This window comes from Lynx canadensis, chromosome D1, assembly GCF_007474595.2.
Source record: "Lynx canadensis isolate LIC74 chromosome D1, mLynCan4.pri.v2, whole genome shotgun sequence".
NCBI lineage: Eukaryota > Metazoa > Chordata > Mammalia > Carnivora > Felidae > Lynx > Lynx canadensis.
Window position 1 is genome coordinate 88730025 of NC_044312.2, and position 15042 is coordinate 88745066.

General features: G+C 43.4%; 1 long non-coding RNA gene across 2 annotated transcripts in view; it reads left to right on the plus strand.

The window, feature by feature from the left end:
- LOC115526136 overlaps positions 1-15042 on the plus strand; it is a 49951-nt gene that overhangs the window by 17443 nt on the left and 17466 nt on the right. The window contains exons 2-3 of one of the 2 annotated variants that reach the window (XR_003972554.1): positions 5289-5408; positions 8371-9486. This is a non-coding gene — a long non-coding RNA (uncharacterized LOC115526136). Of the gene's footprint in view, positions 1-5288; positions 5409-8370; positions 9487-15042 lie in introns of those variants that run through there. The other variant, XR_003972553.1, reaches the window with a different exon arrangement.

Consider the following 15042-nt stretch of genomic DNA (forward strand, 5'->3'; position numbering starts at 1 on the left):
AGAATATTTTTTTCTCATCCTTTCACTTTGCACCTATATATGCTTTTAAAACTAAAGTAAATCTTTTCTAGGCAGCATGTAGTTGGGTCTTGTATATATATATATATTTGGCCTCTCTATGCCTTTTCATTTGAGAATTTAATCCATGTAGATTGAAAGTAATTATTGATAGACAAGGATTTACTAATTCCATCTGATTGTTTTCTGACTGTTTTGTGGTTCCTTTTTTCCTTTCTTTCTCTTTTGTGTCTTCCTTTGTTAATTGATGGCTTTTAGTGGTGGTGTGCTTTGATTCCCTTCTCTTTATCTTTTATGTATTTCATAGATTTTGTTTTGTGATTATCAGGAGGCTTACATAAAATGTCTTTTAGTTATAGTGGTCTATTTTAGGCTGATAACTTTGATTGCATACAAAAAGTATACCCTTTTACTCTCCCCCTCACATCTTATTTTTGATATCATGATTTACATATTTTTATATTGTCTTTCCATTCACAATTATTGTAGCCATAGTTATTTTTAATGTTTTTGTCATTTAATCTTTATACTAGAGTTAAGTGATATACACATCACCAGATTACAGTATTAGAGTATTCTGAATTGGCTATACACTTACCTTTACTGATGTGCTTTATACTTTCCTATGTTTTCATGTTACTAATTGGCATCCTTTCATGTCAGCCTGAAGAACATGCAGCATTTCTTGTAAGGCAGGTCCAGCAATGAACCACCTCAGTTTTGTTTGTTTGGGAGAGTCTTTATCTCTCCTTCATTTCTGGAGGACAACTTTGCCAGGTAATGTGTTTTTGGTTGGAAGTTTTTTTTTTCCTTCAGCATGTTAAATACATCATCCTGTTCTCTTCTGACCTGCAAGATTTCTGCTCAGAAGCCCACTGATTTCACTCATATGTGGAATTTAAGAAACAAAACAGATGGACATAGGGGAAGGGAAGGAAAAATAAAATAAAAACACAGAGGGAGGCAAACCCTTTAAATACAGAGACTCTTAAATACAGAGAACAAACTGAGAGTTGCTGGAAGGGAGTTGGGTGGGGGGATGGGCTAAATGGATGATGGGCATTAAGGAGGGCACTTGTTGGGATGAGCCCTGAGTGTTATATGTAAGTGATGAATCACTAAATTCTACTCCTGAAACCATTGCTACACTGTATGTTAACTAACTTGGATTTAAATAAGTAAATAAAAAGGAGTCCACTGATAATTTTATGGGAGTTCCTTTGTTTGTGACGAGTTTTTTTTCCTCTCTTTCTGCTTTAAAAAGACTCTTTGATTTTAGATGGTTACATTAAAATGTGTCCTGGAGGAGATCTTTTTGGGTTGGATTTTTTGGGGGACCTATGAGCACCATGAACTTGGATATCTAAATTTCTCCTCGGATTTGGAAATTTCTTAGCCATTATTTCTTTAAATAAGGTTACCACCTTTTTCTTTCTTTTCCATCTGAGACTCCAATAATGCATGGGTTGTTTTGCTTGATGGCATCCCATTAATTCACATAGGCTTTCTTCACTTTTTTTCATTCTTTTGTATTTGTTCTCCTCTAAATGGATAATTGAAAATGACCTGTCTTTGCACAGATTCTTTCTTTTGCTTGATCAAGTCTGCTGGTGATGCTTTCCATTGCATTTTTCATTTCATTCATTGTATTTTTCAGATTCAGAATTCCTGCTTGGTTCTCTTTTATGATTTGTATCTCTCTGTTAAAGTTTTTGTTTTACTTGTATATTGTTTTCTTGATTTCAATTGAATTGTCCTGTGTTTTCTTGTAGCTCACTGAGCTTTCTTAAAATAACAACTTTGGATTACTTATTGAACAATTCATGGATCTCCATTTCTTTGTGGTTAGTTACTGGAAAATTATTGTGTCCCTTTAGTAGTGTTATATTGCCTTGGTTTTTCATGTTCCTTGAAATCTTACATATACCATCTTCACATCTGAAGAAGCAGTCACCTCCTCCAGTCTTTACCGACTGGCTTTGGGAGAGAAATACCTTCTGTCTCAGCCCTGCTAGGGATTCTTTGCCTTTCTCAGATCTTTTCTAGGGACTGACCTGCTTTACACTTCTTGCACCCTCCTGGTGGTAGGGGGATTCTTAAAATTGTATGCCTTCTCTCAATCCTGCAAAGCCAGGCCACCACGGACAGATTCCCATTTGCTTACCCTAGGACAGTGCTTAATCTCAACTTTCTCCCAATCCTGCAGAGTTGGGCTGGCTTTCTCTGCATGCTCACTAGCTGTCTACAAAGGCTTGCCCTTGCTTCCTTCATAGGAAGCCAGCCATTGGGTGGGGGTATGTGTAGGTGGGGTGCGTAGAACATTGGGGGCGCCTCTGGGACAGTTGGGGGAATATGCAGATGAGACAGTCCCAGCAGCTTGTTGCTAGGCTTCTTGATGGAGTCTACAAAATGGTTAGTAGAATCCACATTCAGGAGACCTCAGTTTGAACTACAGCTCTGCCTTTACTGCCTGTTCCACCTTGGAGAAGGGACTTAGATTCACTGGGCCTCCTTTTCATCTTCAATTGTAATGGGAAAGAGTTGCATTAAATCATTGATGCTACATTTTAAAAATGAACTCATGGTTGTGTGGCAATTCTTTCTACCACATTTTTTCCTCCAAACTTCTGAGGTTTCAGAGAATCTGCCATCTCTCAGTTTTGAGTCTTTGGAATGGTCTACATCGTCTTTGTTGCTATGCTATCTATTTTCAAAAGCTTTCAAACTTCTTAAAGCAACATAGATCCAGAGTTCAGTGAAGGAAATAGCCACCCCTCCGTGTATTTCAAGAAGAAAGGAATTCAGTCCAGGGAATTACAAGCTTATAGAACTGTTGTAAGAGCTGGAGACGTGGAAATCTAGAGAGTTCCACTGGGGAGCACTATTTCAAAGTGATCCCATTGTAGTTGTGATCCAGAGATTAGGAAACTGCTGCCCTGGCTGCTTTCACCACAAGTGCCTCTGGCACCCATGAAGCTCGTGACTAAACTCTGGAATGAGGAGTCCAGTGGCCGAAATGGCTCTAAGCATTCATGTTTCTACTATAATGCTGCTTCACACAAGGGCATTATTTGGGGAAACTAATTTATTTCTAGAACCATACCTTCAAAGTGTCTGGGAAATGTTGATTTTTCCTTTCTAGCTCTCGAGTTACAGGGAATGGGAAATTAGTGCCAACAGTCCTATTCAGCATGAACACTTGTTCAGATTTCATCTTACATGATGTATTAGTCAGGATAGGCTCTGTTATGCTGCCGTAATAAACAACCCTAAAATTTCAGTGATCTAAAACAATAAACATGGATTTCTTACTCACCAAATATCTGTTGCAGGCTGGTTGACCTTCCTCAAAGGTGCACCGTCTAGAACAAATGACTTTCAAGACATTAAGGCAGGGGAAGGGAAAGGTAGAGGGGGCACATCAGCTATTAGCTGCTTCAGCTCAGGAGTGCCACATGTCACTTATGCCCACAGTCTATGGCCAGAGCCAACCCTATTGCTGCAAACTAAGCTGGGAGGCAGGCTAGAAAATTAGGAGAGTACCTAAAATACTTGGTGAATACTTATTTTCAGTCATGGAAAAAAGGGAGCACTTGGGTTCTAAGTGGGTTGATCCTGCTGTCAGTCTCCCTTTCCCTCTGTGAAAGCCTCTGAAGACAAAGATCCCAGGGCTCCTCAAATACAGATGTGCCTGCCTTACATAATTAAAAGAGCTATAATCTAGATATCTGTATGGCATCCTTGAGGAATCAGCAAAAAGATTTCCTTCTCCATAAATATCTCTCTCACTGGCCTAAACTAGCACTTAAAACTTCCACCATTGACATTACTTTTTGTGTACTCCCTTAAAGATATGCATATTTAAATAAGTTAAGGCAATTTGTCATCTTGGATTGCACTGGAACACTCTCAGTGAGCAGGGAGCAGGGTGTGGGAAATGGACAGGAGGCATGCACTGAGGCATGAGAAAAGTAGACTGATGTCAGTGGATTCCGTAGATCAGCAAGAGGGGCTTGAGGATGGAGAGCAGGGGGCTGGAAGGGAGTAAGCAAGGGACCCCAAGGACGAGGAGAAGGGGGCTTTAGGCAGAGTCTCCACATCACATCTTTGCCAAGGGCCTGACTTATTTTGGCCTCTGGGGCAGCCTTCCCCAACTGCATCCAGTAAGGTCATAAATGTCTCTTTGAACTGAGCCTGCTTTTAGAAGATAAATTCAGAAATATCTATCCAACTAGACTGTGGTGAGCAGAATGAGGCTGAAATGGAATACTTGACTCCCAAGTCCAGGGCTTCTGGACAGAGTCTGAGTGTTGACTTTATTTTTTTTATTTTTTAAAAATATTTGTTTGTTTATTTATTTTAGAGATATAGTACAAGCAGGGGAGAGGTAGAGAGAGAGAGAGAGAGAGAGAGAGAATACTAAGCAGGCTCTGCACTGTTAGCAAGAGCCCCATATGGGGCTCAAACTCATGAACTGTAAGATCATGACCTGGGCCGAAATCAAGATTTGGTCGCTTAGCCTATGAGCCACCTCAGCACCCCCCAAAACTGACTTTAAATAATACTTACTGGCACTCCTGGGTACGTTTCAAATACAACTGTGTGATCTTGAGCAAGTTACATGACATTTCTACATTTCTGGTGTGAGGATTAAATAAGAAAATGCATTTTAGGCACTTAGCAGAGAATCAGAAGATCCTCAGCAAGCATTGGTGATAAAACCAAATGTAGAATCCCATTTGGTCTGTTCAACAAACCTGGTGGATGGGAAGCAAAGGGGTGATGGTCAGTAAGAGATGGCAGTGTCCCCAGGGACCAGCAAGAGTGAGAAGTCTTTCCTAGCCCTCGGCAGATGAACCCAGTGAACACTGGAGCCACGGGAGATGGGCTGTCTCATGGGATCCATGATCATGGCTCAGGGGACACAGCTACCGAGACAGTCCTGGCCCAGTAGTAAGGGAATGAGGGCAATTAATTGCTCATCCCTCTCTTCTCTTGCCTCCCAATCTCCTCCTGACATCTCCCACCAGCTGAGCATCACTAGAAGGCAGAGGGTAAAGGAGGCTGGGAATGGAGTCCATAGAGGTCAACTTCTTGAGGCCCATAGTACAGCCTGGTCCACAGAAGAGAATTTGCAGAGCTGGGGAGCAGAGCAGAATCAACCCCAAGCAAGAGGCTCCTCAAACTCTCACAGCCAAGAAACCAGGACACCCCTCCCCCCAGCAGTTGCTCAAACATGGGCTGACCCTCTCTTTGTTTCTCTCCCACAGCAGTGGTAAAGAAACCATGGACCAAGTGGGCTGTTGGGCAGAGGAGTCCCCACGCTATAACAGGGAGTAGAGGAGATACCTGATTTCTTTGGCTTGTCTTTCCCAGAAGATGAGGAGCAGGTATGAACCAGCACTCTCCCCCAAGACACATGTCTCTCTATTCATGGGAGGAGTAGAGCAGACTCACATTTGTCGTTGATGACACATGGCATACGGAGTTGGCCCTTTATGTATATTGCCTCTTTGAATCCTTAGGTGATTAACTCGTGGAAATCAACAGCTCCAGGGCCAGCTACCATTGGAGGGGACAGTCAGGCCTAGCTCTTAGAAACCTGGTGACACTTAGGAAGTTTGACTGCAAAGCCTCCCCTGCTCTCTGGCTCTCTGAGACCCACCTCAGCCCTGTGGGCCAAGCACCCATGTATCTCTCCTATCAGGAGAAAATAAAGTGTCTGGTGAAGTTATTCACTCCAGGTGTTAGGAACTTAATGCATAATACCTCCCAGGAGAATGTGTATTTCTCAGGACAGCCAGAGAGTGGGTGGTACTGAACCAAAAGAGTGAATCACTAATAGTGGAATCCCAGGCATTTGAGGAGGTCATATTTCTTGGGTGGGTTCCTTCCTGACATTGTTTATATTATATAAAGTTGACAGCCACCTATTGTCCCCCTAAAGGAGATTGTCCCTATGGGTGCGGTGATGATGAGGAAAGAGAAGAACATTCAGGCTGGAGCCAGGGTGGTCTGATTTTCAAAAACAAATCTGTCCCTTAGAATGAGAGGTGGCTTAAACACTCACACAGCCTCCCCAAGCGTGGTGAAGAGATCCTGTCTCCCCTCTGTAACCAGGTTCTCTTCACCTGGAACGTGGTGCTGTCATTATGCAATGTCCCTGTTGGCAGAGGTGTTTGGGCCCCTTGTTTTCAAGTCTGTGCCATTTCCAAGAAGGAGCTGTGGCCTTTGAGTAGGACTGAGCTACTGAATAGCAGCCCCAGTGCCAAGTGAAGGAGCCAAGAAGAGGCAGAGAAGAGAAAGTCACGACTGTCACACAAAGATGAGACAGCCGCCCCCCATGGTAGCTGGATGGCAGTCCTGTTGTCCTGCAGCGGCCTTGGGGGCAGAATGGGGTCAAAGTCGGGCTGCGGGCAGAAAGAAGCCAGGCCAGGCCAAGCAAGAGAGAAGGGCAAAGCCCCTGGGTGGTAGGATGTGAGAAAAGTTACTTTCGTCAGGAGGGTATCACTCGACATTCAAATCCAGCGCCCCATGAATTTATAAAAGCCAGGCTCAAGGAAAAGTTTTTCCTATTAGACTTAGTCACATCATCAATAACAATAATCACTGTTACTATTTCTTAAGTGTTTAATCCAAAGCCAGTATGGAAGTTATCGATTGAAGTCCTGACGAAGGTCTAATCCGCTCACCCAGCATGTATTTATTGAGTTTCTACTTAAGTCAGGCACTACCCTAGGCACTTAGGGCAGACCAAAGGCTAGGACAGACAAAACCCTGGTCCCGGCGGCAGGGCCACCACATGCAATTAACAACACATCACTCTAGGGGGCACCGTATGATGCCTGGGCTACTTTGTGTATTGAGCAGCCTGGCGGCCCCTGTCTGCGGTGCTCTCATTCTAGCAGATGTAATCGAATACCAACAAGGTGGGCGAAATTCTCCTATTACAGTTTGAGACACAGAGGGCTAAGTAACTTGCTGAGTTTTTCAGCCCCAAAGGACTGAGCCACAATTTATACCTAAAGACCTTGCAGTCCACCTGTGCCACGTATGTGCCATTCTCTCCCTGGTGGGTGTAGAGATGAAGGTGTAGACAGGCTCATAGAGGCAGAGCTGGGTTGGTTGGCCCAGTAGCAGTACTGTGTCCTGACTGGATAGACTGGAACCAGCTCAGCGGTAACAGAGAATCTCTTGGGGAAGGCTGACTTAACTATAGGAAGGTTTGATAACATCAGCTGCCTTCATAGTAAGGGTGGGGGGACTGGCCTTTTTATTTTTATCAGCTGGGGACTTATGTGGAAAGGTCCATCCCTGGGTAGACCTTGCTGTCTTGCAGGGCCAGAGGCAGCTATTGATTCTTGCACGTATTTATCGTTTATGAAATATCCTAGTTATATTGGCAGAGAAGTTGGTCCAGGTTTGTAAGGGTAGGCTCCAAACTCCTCTGGTTGAGAATGGAGTAGGACAGGTGCCCTTGGACAGGTTTCCTGAATAAAGTGAGCATGTGCAGCGAGAACGGAGAAGGTGCTCTCCTCTGATGAGCTCATTCTGCTAGGGTTGGATCTAGTTTTCAGCGAACAGCATGAGTCTTGCCTTTGGACCAGACTCTGTGCTACCCCAGTCATGAAAGGAGGACAGCCACATCTACGTTCTTCTGCCTTTTGTCCAAGCTTCTGTCTTGAAGGAAGAAAGATGGCCTCTGGTTGTCGTCCCCTCCTCTTCTGCTGGGTATCCCTTCTCCCACCTTCAGGTGCACCAGTGTGTGGCTTCTGAGCCAACCTTCTGAGACCTGAACTGGGCCGCCAGAGATCTAATGGCTGCTGCTTTGGCGTGGCAACCCTTGAGACTTGACACAGTTTTTCGTTAGCCCCCTGGAGAAATGGAGAGGCTAAAGCAATAGAGGACAGAAGGTTATTTGGTGCCGGAGACTGGGAAAAGGGGAAAGGTAGAGGGAAGCTCGGTGTCCTAAAAACAAATTTCACCCCCTCTCCGTTTTACCTAAGACGGGTGTTGCCTAGACAGCGTAAGTTCTGTAAAAGTGATTTTCGTGATGGTTTGGGCCAGGGGTGACAAACGTCTGGCACATTTGCTGTCATCTGTCTTCTCCCCACACCTTCTCCTGGCCACTGGGATGGTAGTTTCAGACCCTTCTCATTTTTTTTTTTTTAATATATGAAATGTATTGTCTTCAGACCCTTCTCAAATCAGCATTCCATGCAGGCTCCATCCATCATAGTTGGCCTTTGAGATGAAGTCCCCTCCTTGTGCCTGTTTAGAGGCCTTTTGCTGTGAGTTCTTTATGGTAGCTTTTTCCTGAGGTATCTTCTCTTATTGTTGTGTCTTTCGCAGAACCTGGAAAGTCCGAACACAATTTGGTGTTGACTCACAGAATGTTCTCTGAATCGATGACCTTCGGTGTGTGCCAAAGCTGACTGACTCACTGGTCTCTTCCCCCAACCAAGCTGGTTCTCTGGGCTCGGCAGGAGTCCTGACTGAGACCTCTCCTTACTCCATATTCTCTTTATTACTAATGAGGCGTGGTTCCTTAATTACTAGGTGCTGGATACCAGAATTGATTTCCTTTGTTTCAGTGAATTTAGGAAAAGACTTATGAATATTTCTTGCGCTTGACATGAACTGCTTGATTTTTTTTTTTTTTTTCCGGCCTGCAAAGGTCACTGAAGGGAGACAAGGCAAAGTGACGCCTAGAGCATCAACAAGTATGAAATTCACCTTTATCATTGAAGCATTCAGATCCTTTGATACACGTTCCCTGGACACTCTGCTGCCTTATTTAAAGTAAAAAACAACCAGAATGTGGGAGGTGCCCCAGGTAGCTCAATATTCTGTGAGCTAAATGAGTGATATCAGTATATTAAATCACTAATAGCCCTCGTTGTAAAAAACTGTTCCAACATAGATGAGCCTAAATTTCCTACCTTAGGGTGTCCCACCTCTTGAACATAACTGACTCCTTAATGATTCAGAGTTTCAAAGCCTCAGGGTCCTAATCCTGAGAAGCAGAGACTGGGGAAATTTTGCTGAAGTTTGTTGGCTGGCTATGGGATCTATTAAGAAATTGTCTTTGTTGGTATTAAATCCAAGACTTTTTTTTTAAACCATTTTTTTTTTTCTCATGAAAACCGTAAAGTTAATGAAGGTAGAGGCTGGTTAGAGTTTCATTTAATGGATAAGCTCTTTCTCGAAGTCTTGGAGCACTTATGTCTGAGGGCAAAATGTTTAGTTGTGATGATCTGTGTTGGCCATTCCAGCACAAATAGCCTGAGGTTGCAATGGTTAGAATCATCCACACTGTCCCTGCCAAAACACGGATCCTGGCAGGTCACCTAGCCTCTGTTGGCCTCAGTTTCCTCCTCTGTAAAATGGGCGGAATAATCAGGCAAGGTGCAGTATTTAACCTAAGTGAGGAAAGTGGATTATTATTGCCCTAAAAAACCTGTAGAAAGACATTAAAAATATTTTTATTCAATTGCATGTTGAAATTTATTTTTAAAATAGGGTTTGTTGACGCATCTGGGTGGCTCAGTTAAGCGTCTGACTCTTGATTTTGGCTCGGGTCATGATCTCATGGCTCACGAGTTTGAGCCCCGTGTAGGGCTGTGCTCTGACAGTGTTGAGCATGCTTGGGATTCTGTCTTTGTCCCTCTCTCCCTCTCTCTCTGCCACTCCCCCACACGTGCACACTCCCCCCCCACCCCTGACCAAATAAATAAATAAACTTAAAAAAAAGATAAAATAGGATTTGTTGAATGGGTGATGGATATTAACAAGGGCACTTGTGAAAAGCACTGGGTGTTACATGTAGGTGATGAAATCACTAAATTCTACACCTTGCCAAAATGAAGCTCTCTACCCATTAACTAATAACTCCCTATTTTCCTCTTCCCCAGTCCCTGATAAACACCATTCTATTTTCTGTCTCTAGGAACCTGACTATTCTAGATGCCTCATATAAATGGGACCGTTTCTAGTCATTTTTATAAATGGGTCTTCTTAAAAAATATGAACTTAGCCTAATGAATATGTAATTCAGCATCCTGATTTCTTAACATTTTAAACATCTTATAAGATATTATAAACATCTTTTTGTATTGCTACATCCTCTATATGAACATACCCACAAAAGTTGGGCATTATCACATTGAGTGGATATATCATTCATTATTATTCCTCCATAGTTTCAACTGCTTGCTATTTTAAAGAATGTGTTGAAAACAGTTCTGTGTAGAGCTTTTGTCATATTGAGGCTCACGGTCTTTAGGGCAGATTCAAGAACTTAATGACTGGCTTGAAGGGAATGAGAACATTTTCAGGCTCGTGATCTACATTACCGAATGGCTAGGAAAAATTTTCAGATGATGTCATTGACAGCTGGGTGGGCTTCCTCTGGGGCTGTGAGGTCCTAGTCTCTTAGGACGGTGACCGCTTGTAGGGTTGATTCAAGCACTGACTGTGGTGGTGGGAGGGGCAAGGATAGTTCCAAAATTCCTGTGTGGGAGAGGGTTAGACATGCTGATGTCTTCATTAGGGGGGAAGCAGAACATGTGAAACAAGCCCTGTTTTCCCTTTCAACGTGTGCTTTTTCGGAGGCAGCCTGGAGGTGTGCTGATGGCGGTTATGGAGAGTCTAGAGCCTTCTCCCACCCTAAACCACCTTTGGCTCCTCCAGCTGGTGGGATGGGCACTAGTGACCTTTTAAATCTTTCCCATCTCTGTGTTTTTGTGATTCCAGGGCTCTGCCACTGTGCAGGTCCACTGGCTGGACTCATCCACTTTAGTTTTCTCATGTCAGCGTGGGTCATCCAAACCTCTCTTTGGTTCTGTCCCAAGTGTCACAGAGAGGTGGACCCACCCTCTCCCTTCCCAGGAAAGCCCGTGTTGCAATGAGCACTCCTGTGCTTCTCCCCAGTGCTTTCTCGGTAGCACAATCGGATGACACTGCTCTAGCTGCCCTCAGCTGCCCTCCGAGAAGACGTCACAACCGCGAAAGATCCCAATCAGTCTGCTTTCTCCCTGTGGCACTGTGTGCTTTGGCTGCCTGGCCAGAAAGCTGGGCCTATTTTTACCTATCATTCTGATACTATCTCGGGTATAATTGGAATTGAGCTCTCAGTGTGGAAATTCTTACTCAGAACACAAAGGATTGAAGAGAACTCGGAGGCTGAACTCTGGAAGGACTCTTGCCCGACTCCTCTTGGCAGAGATGGCTCTGGTTTCTCGGAGCGGTGGTATGGCCAACAGGTGGGTGTTGCCCAGGAAATTGTTTTTTCTGCTTTCTCAGTAGCTATGGGCCATGGGGAACACTGCCATTTCCGGCCTTCTCTGCATTATTTGATGAGAATGCAGGTGAACTGCCCTGTGGTTTAATTCCAATGGCAGAGCAGTTAGCATTTGCTGGTTTTTCTTGTCCCAGTGGGAACGCTGGTTTGCATCTCACTGTACTTCCCTTGAGATGTTGTGTGGGGTCCTTTAACCTGCAACGTGCCCCTCTGAGTGACGCCCACCCAGATTCCAATCAGATCTAAACCAATGGTCTCAGCCTTGAGAGCTACCTGTGTGTGTAAAGGCCTACAAGTGCTGCCCACACCAGCAATATCAGCTGAAGAGTGTTTTCAAGGGACATCATTTCAATGATCCGTGACATCTGTTTCTTTTCTGAGTTTTTCCCTGCACAGCTAATGCAATGATTGTTTTTAAATTAGAACCTCTTTTTTTCTGTCATTCCTGTTATTTCTTATGTGAGGTCGATTCTAACATAATAGCAAACAGTGGACGCACATTTCCTAGACAAAGTCATGATTTTATGAAGACAGGAAAGGGCTTATGATAATTTCTGTGAAATCCATGTTTGATCGTTCTTCTCCTTTCTCAGCTGAGAGGTGAGTTCTGACAGTGCTCAGTACAAAAAAGATAAGGTTGTGATTTTCTTTTTTACATTTTAACTATTTTTAAATCTTTACTATGGAACCAAAGCAGGCAGAAGTGGAATAACTCAACATACCCTAGATAGCTACCTCCAAGGCTCCGTGTTGATCAACCTTTGGCCAATTCTGCCTCTTCTGATCTCCATCCACTAGCTGACTCCAGATTCCTTTGGAGCATATCTTAGACATCCTGTCATTTCACACCTAAGTTTTGTACTATGTGGCTCTAGAAGATAAACATTCCCTTGAAAAGTCTATCTCTACTTTTTAAATGGAGAAACATGTGGAACATTTTCAGAGAGGATTGAGAGAAGGGTGATTCTCTCTTTAATTAAAAATTGATTAAACTAAGCCACATTAATTGTTACTAGGACAGACGTATTAGGAATAGGAATGGGAATAGATACAATTAAAGAGAAGTCATTCAGAAGGATATGTTGTAATTTTTTAGTCACTTGTTAAAATCAAGGCTTTATTCTGCAGACACAATTATTCACTTGGTTCAGAATTCTATACGTTGAATGTATCTCACCAGAGGTAAGCTCAGGTCCAACTGATTGACTTTTCCATTTGCGTGACGGTGGGTTAGTCATGTTAGCTTTGTCTAGATGTCTCCAAGCATTTTTGACTGCATACTTCTATCAGTAAAGAATTAAGCGTGTATCCATAGTATGAATTATTATTTAGAAATCGTCTGTATACTCTATTATGGTGGTAAGTGAAGTATATTGTAAACCACATATAAAATAGAAACTAAAGAATTAACTGATAAATAGGTTATCTGCAGGTCTAATAGGTACAGCAGGTCTAATATTTTCTTCCTGCCCTCAGTGGATATTCTTGTGCGTGCCCCAATTTGAAGACAACTGGAGAAGGCAGTGCTAGGCAATATACATCATAGCGAGGTATCAGTTGTCAAGCAGGACTGCCTGGGTTTGAATCCTGGTGCCACTGCTCCTTAGCTGTGTGATTTTGTACACATCACTTAGCTCCTCTAAATCTGTCCTCTCATTTGTAATACGAAGGCATTCATGCCTTATAGGGTATCGTAAGGTTTAATCCTTGCACAGTGCCCATTGTGTGGTAAGCATTCAATACATTTTAGCTAATAATGATGACGATGATAATGCAGTCCTAGAGGGCTGGACCAAGGTTTGGCTTCCTCTTTTTACAAAGTGCCTGGCACACACTTATTGGCACTTATTTCAGTGTTCGGTGTGCTGATGGTGGTGTGGGTGATGACAGTTACGGGGATGGTCATACTGATGATCAAAAACACAGCGTACGTATCGTCACTCGCTCGATTTTATTTGCATTGATGATGATGGTGACAGTATGATGACGGTTACAGGGACGGTCACATTGAGAGTGGTGAATATGACCAACAGCAGAAGCCCTTTTGCATTCCCTACTGGAACTACATCATCAGTGTTTGCGTTTGTCTTTCCTAAGAATTTACCCATCTGACAAATATGTTGACTAACTTGTTTTGCTGTCTCCCTTCCTGGCCTCTCTGCCCTGTTGATCTGTTGTGCTGCTCTGCCCTCCTCTTGTGCTCTCGTGTCTCCATCTCTCTGTAGAGCCTGCTGTTCCGCTTGCCCACACACAGGTCCAGGAGACGAACCAGCCCCTGTTCAGTGCAGGGCCATTTCTTTGCCAGTGGCTATTTGGTTCTCATGTCAAAGAACCTGCCTATCAGCCCCTGAGGACTATGGGTAGTGCTAGAACCTATGAAGTGTGGCCCTTTATGGCCTTATGCAAGACCACATGGCCTTTATGGTCTGTGTCTTTTCAGGTGTGAAAAAGGGCAGATGTGGTAAGAAGTAAACTCATCTGCTTATCTGCAAATGCCCAAACCTGATCAGGCAGAGGTTCCTGGAATGCTCTTGTTCAGGAAGTCTGCCATCCAGCTCTGTGCCTCTGCTTCCCAAGGGAGGGAAGAGGGCTCCTGAGAAGGGCGGGATCCCCACTGGCATGAGATCTCAAGAAAGCTCTTGAGGAAGGACTTTCTCCTTTCCAAAATCAGGACAAAGGAAGGCTAGGGTTGTGCCCAGTGGTGCCAAAAGTAAGGGTAATTACAATAAAAATTTGCCTTAGGCTCTTTTTCTGGGGGCTTGTGTTTTTCCCATGAACCTCGTTGGCTGGGCTTTTGGGAGATATGCCCCACCCCCTCCAGGAGTGGTTCAGATTTTAGATGTTTAAGAAATTCAAAGGTCTGAGGTTGACATTTCATTGGAAGCACCCTGAACTCTTTCATTCTAGATATTGACTTGGGAATTAATCTCTTTAAGGAATTCCAAATAGAGTGGCACCTCATACCCTTCCATTTTTAATCTTTGTCTATAGACCATGTGGTATCTACCTCTAATATTCTGAAAATGAGTACTGACACCTAAGAATATATGTTTATCTCTTCATACTAATTCTTCAACTGGGATGTTGGTCGTGTCTCAAAATGACTAGAGTATGGAGTATGTGATTCTGTAGAATGAGATTATGTGCTCCTAAAACACTAGCTAGGGGGGAATTGCTCTTTAATACAAATATTCTAATGATTTCAAATACTTTATCAGTTTGATACTTAATTCTAAATATTCTTGGGGTTAAAATACACTTATCTAATAACCAAACAGTCATGCTATTCCAAACAGTTTGGGATTGCCTTCCCATCCACGGTTTTGGAAGTTTCCTTGGCTGGGAGACTCTAGGCCAGGGAAGAGAAATATATTTCTATTTGTGACTCTGATGAAGTGGACTGCATCCTTTGGATAGTCACTCGAACGAGCACTGGTCACGGGACTGATTTCTCAAGCAGAGGTGAAAATGAAAGCCAGGCTGCTGTGTGGTTGGAGAGATGGAGCTTGCGTCCATACTTAGGAGCATTGTTTGGGCTAAACATGGCGGACTTGCCAGTCACATGTATCATCTCCCTTTTCCAAATCCAACCCCTGATGATAGGAAAGAATAAAAGAGAAGAAATATGTCCATCCACTGATGAACAGATACACAAAATATGGTACATCCACACAATGGAATATTATCCAGCCATAAAAAGACATGAAGTCTACGTCTACAAA